At 48.7% G+C, this 3,710-nt stretch overlaps 1 pseudogene; it reads left to right on the top strand.

The window, feature by feature from the left end:
• Positions 1-1,582: 1,582 nt before the first annotated feature.
• Positions 1,583-2,771, top strand: LOC125517013 (annotated as a pseudogene).
• The last annotated feature ends 939 nt before the right edge of the window (positions 2,772-3,710 follow it).

Below are 3,710 nucleotides of genomic sequence, written 5' to 3'. Positions count from 1 at the left end.
AAGCAGGACCAATTTTCTTAACACCAGCCCTTCCCGCAGCAGGTGCCGTCCATGTAATATGAAACACTAGTCATATAATAATGCAATTTTGACACATATTGTATAGTTATTATGTGTATACATTTACACTCATCAAACATCCTAAAATAGCCGCAAAAGAAAAAAAAACTGAAAACCAATTAATAAAGAAAAACAGAAAACAAAAGCAACATCGCATAATAAAAGAAAACAGAGAAATAAAGGGAGAAAGGGGAAGGCTGGGTCACGCATGTAATAAGTTCGGCGAATCGATTGACCCAAAATATATGGTCAGTCAAGAGAAAACATCCCAAAGCAGCCAGAAAAAAGATATGAGCACGAATCTGAAGTAGAATTCAACGGTCCAAATTAATTTTCAGGCGACTTGCGTATAGCTAAAGTGTTATATATAAGGGGAAAATCGTGCATTGCAAGGTATCTAGGGGAGAATTATATTGGCTATGAAACTAAACCTTTTGCCTCTTGTGTAAACTAAACCTTTTGCCTCTTATGAAACCGGGATGGATCAAGCGCCATACATCCCAAACCGCGTAAACTGTATCGTGCTAACCGAAAGCGCAAAGTACTTGGCGCCTGTGTTTTGATTTTTGGTTTGAGCTTTTTTTTGCCCTAGGCCGAGATGGCCGAATTTCGGCCATTTTCAAAAATTTCGGCTGAAATTTGACCAAATTTTGACTGCAATTTGACCAAAATTTGCCAAATTTAAGCAATTTCGGCCTAAATATACTTTTCGCCCCAGGCCGAGATGGCCGAAATTCGGCCGAAATCCACTTTTTTCGACCGAAAATCAAAACACAGCTTGGCGCCGGTGGCCTTGTCTAACTGCATGCGCTGCAGGAGAAGGCCCGGTTAATTAGGCCATCGAGCAAAGAACAGATCGATCTGAACAATATCAACGAAGAACCAGGAGAAGCCGCAAGAAGCTTCAGGGTTGAGTTGAGAAGCTTAACGAAGAACGATGACATACGATGAACTTGCTCGGGAGAAGGGCGGGTTGGTTGGCGAGGCATAAGAACAGCCCCCTTCTTGGTTGACGGCGGCTTGCGGGGGAGCTCCTTCTTTGCGAAGCGCGGGAGGTCGCGGGGCAGGAACCTGGACCAGACTGTGTCAGAGTCGGCGGCCGTGCGGAAGGCCCGGGAGACTGCGGCCGCGCGGAAGGCATCCGCCGGCGACGTGAGAGAGAGCACGTGCACGAGGAGCTCCTGCGGCAGGCGCTCGATCCCGCAGGCGGCCCGCTCCATGGTTTCCCGGCCCGCAGCAGACGCTCGATCCTGCACCTGCATGCTAGTTCAACTTCAAACTAGTTTCCGTACATATCAAGCAATGTAAACCTACAAATGAATATATAACTCCTATCCTATTAAACTTGGTTTACGTACCATGCACGTCTGCACGGTTCCTTGGTACAGCTTCCGATCCATATATCCTCCTCACTTCATTACGTAGCATGCACGGTTTCCAGCGGCTAGCAAGTACCGCGCACCTCCATGCTCCAGCTGCCTTCTATATATACGTCTTGTTCAATTCCACATCACATTACACCATGGACGCGCCGGCCGCCTGCGGGATCGAGCGCCTGCCGGAGGACCTCCTGGTGGCTGGTGCATGTGATCTCGCTCACCTCGCCGGCGGACGCCTTCCGCGCCACCGCTGTGTCCAGGGCCTTCCACGCCGCCGCCGACTCAGACACCGTCTGGTCCCGCCTCCTGCCACACGACCTCCCGCAGTTCGCCAGGAGAGAGCTACCCCGCAAGCCGCCGTCGACCAAGAAGGAGATGTTCCGGCGCCTCTCCGCTGAACCAGCCCTCCTCCCGGCCAAGTACGTGGTACGTGCGTGCGTTACTCCTCGACTCGAATGCAACCCTTCACACATCGATTAGTTTGTCACCTGGCTTAAGTATTGCCCTGTGTTCCTACGTGCTGTACGTTGCAGCGCATGCAGCTGGACAAGGCCACCGGCGCCAAGTGCTTCACGCTGTCGGCCAGTGCGCTGCAAGCTAATGATTCTCATACGCCCTTGATACGTGTAGGTACAGTCCCAGGAGGCTTAAGAGGCAAAAGGTTCGAGCAGTTCCCAACTTTGTTTACTTCCCTAACAAATTTAGTAGTCAGTTTTAATCACGGTTTTGCCCAGTCTTCTATTTAAAACTTTCATTGTAATTAATTAGTTAGTGGCTTTTGCGCCTTTCTCCGTTACATGACCACCACAATTTAAGCACATGCATATATGTCTCTATGTACGTTTTGACAGGTTCTCACAAGCAGGGGAACTCGGTTATGGCATACTGGAGATACGTGCCAAGATACAGAGCAACATGCTCTCTCAAAACACAACCTATGTGGCATACATGGTGTTCAAGCTAGGGCCTAGATTTTGCGGGTTCGGTTTCCCGTTTCAAGAAGCTTCATTTGGCGTTGCTGGGAGCGAGTCGGTCCGGAAGGTTTGCCTGCAAGGCTATGTCGAGGACGGTGACAGGGCCGATGATCCACCTCGGAAACACATCATGCCAAGTTATTATCGTAATCGTGATGCGGTTCCTCCTGGAGATGACGTTGTTTTCCCTCGTAAGAAAGCCGACGATTGGATGGAGGTGGAGCTTGGTGAGTACCATAATGAGGGAGGTGACGGTGAGGTCTCCATTAACTTGACTGAGACAACAAAACCCAAGAACGGCCTTATTGTCTGGGGCATTGTGATAAGAAGTAAGCAACAAAGGCCAGTAAGATGGTAGCATTTGGTTCCATATACCATGTGGGGGCTAGAAAGAGGAATTTATTGGATTAATTTTTGTTACATAGAATGAGGCTGAAACTCTTACTCAATAAGTGATATTTTGTTCCGAATGTAGTTAGATGTATTTGTTTTATGAAACCAGTAAGAGAACAGGAGATGTGGAAGCCTTTTCTGAGCTCCCTTATAAAGAGAGGAATAAAACTAATTCATTACGAAACAACACACAATGTTATATAGTACGTTCGTTCTGAGATGGAATGTTTCATGTGAGTCATTTATTTATAGCATCTTCATTAGCAGCGGCGGGGGAGTGAACTGTAATAATCTAGCTTGAGCAAGTTGGGCCAGAGCTACAAAACAAGCCATAATACCACAATCAAGTGATAAGCGTGCCGCTGCCGTCTCTGGTACCCTTCACGTATGATCTCACTCGTGTCGCCGGGGGACGCCTTCTTAGTCGCCGTCGTCTTCCCTGCCCTTCGTGCCATGGTCGAGTCCGATGACTTTTGGTCCACTTTCTGCACCGTGAACTTCCATGGCTCGCCAAAGGCGAGCTCCCCCTCTCGCCACTGCTGTCCAAGTAGGGTTGTTCATGCACATTTCCCGCCAACCTGCCCTCCTCCGGCACAAATGGTACTCATTCTTGAATCTTGAAGCTTCAGTTCAGTGAAATTTACTGTCGCATTATTTTGCTACAAGCCTGCAACATACATGCTGAGCCTGTAGTTAGATCGGGTTACCAGCAATAATGTTGTACTTACGGATGATTTGCTACGGAAGGACCCTACGGACTGACGTGGAGTCAAGTCGCAGCTCGTGCGAGGAATATGGGGACCAGCCGTTTCAATCTCCGCTAACCAAGTGAGGCCATGATGGCGTCCGTAAGCACAATCCGTAGAAAATGCGTGTAAGTGTAGCGTTGTTGTGTTACCAGTGC

The sequence above is a fragment of the Triticum urartu genome, chromosome 6 (assembly GCF_003073215.2).
Source record: "Triticum urartu cultivar G1812 chromosome 6, Tu2.1, whole genome shotgun sequence".
Lineage (NCBI taxonomy): Eukaryota > Viridiplantae > Streptophyta > Magnoliopsida > Poales > Poaceae > Triticum > Triticum urartu.
Note: the sequence above shows the minus strand (reverse complement) of the source record. Positions and strands in the feature narration are given on the sequence as shown.